This window comes from Myotis brandtii, unplaced genomic scaffold (genome assembly GCF_000412655.1).
Source record: "Myotis brandtii unplaced genomic scaffold, ASM41265v1 scaffold471, whole genome shotgun sequence".
Classification (NCBI taxonomy): Eukaryota; Metazoa; Chordata; class Mammalia; order Chiroptera; family Vespertilionidae; genus Myotis; species Myotis brandtii.
In genome coordinates this window covers 1,642,403-1,642,845 of record NW_005367989.1, presented here as the reverse complement: position 1 = coordinate 1,642,845, position 443 = coordinate 1,642,403, and positions in this window count along the sequence as shown.

Genomic DNA, 443 nt, shown 5'->3' with positions numbered 1-443 from the left:
CTTTGGATTTCCTTTTATATGGTACCTGTTCACCATTAGCTTTTGTCTTTTTCTGCTGCAGCTAATTTACTTTCCTCCTGGACCAGCAGGGAGAAGGGGAAGGGGTGTGGACAGGGCTTGCTGAGGACTGTGACACCTCCTAGACACCAGGTCCACCCCAGCCCGCCCTCCCAGAGCTGGGCGGGATCCATCACTCCTCCCGCTCAGCAGGAACGAACCCCCAGGGCAGGGGTCCCTGCCAGGGAGTGGGAGTGGGGCTGAGGGTGGGAGAGGAAGAGGGAGGGTCAGGGAGGAAGGGGATGGATAAGAAGCCAACCCCAATCCACCCCTGGGGACCTCAAAGGCCGAACCAAGGCAGGGCTGGGGCGGCTGGGGGAGGGGGAGTGGCAAGTGAGGTGCGTTCCGTTCCAGGAGCCCTGGGCGGCGGCGCTCTGGCCGGAGGG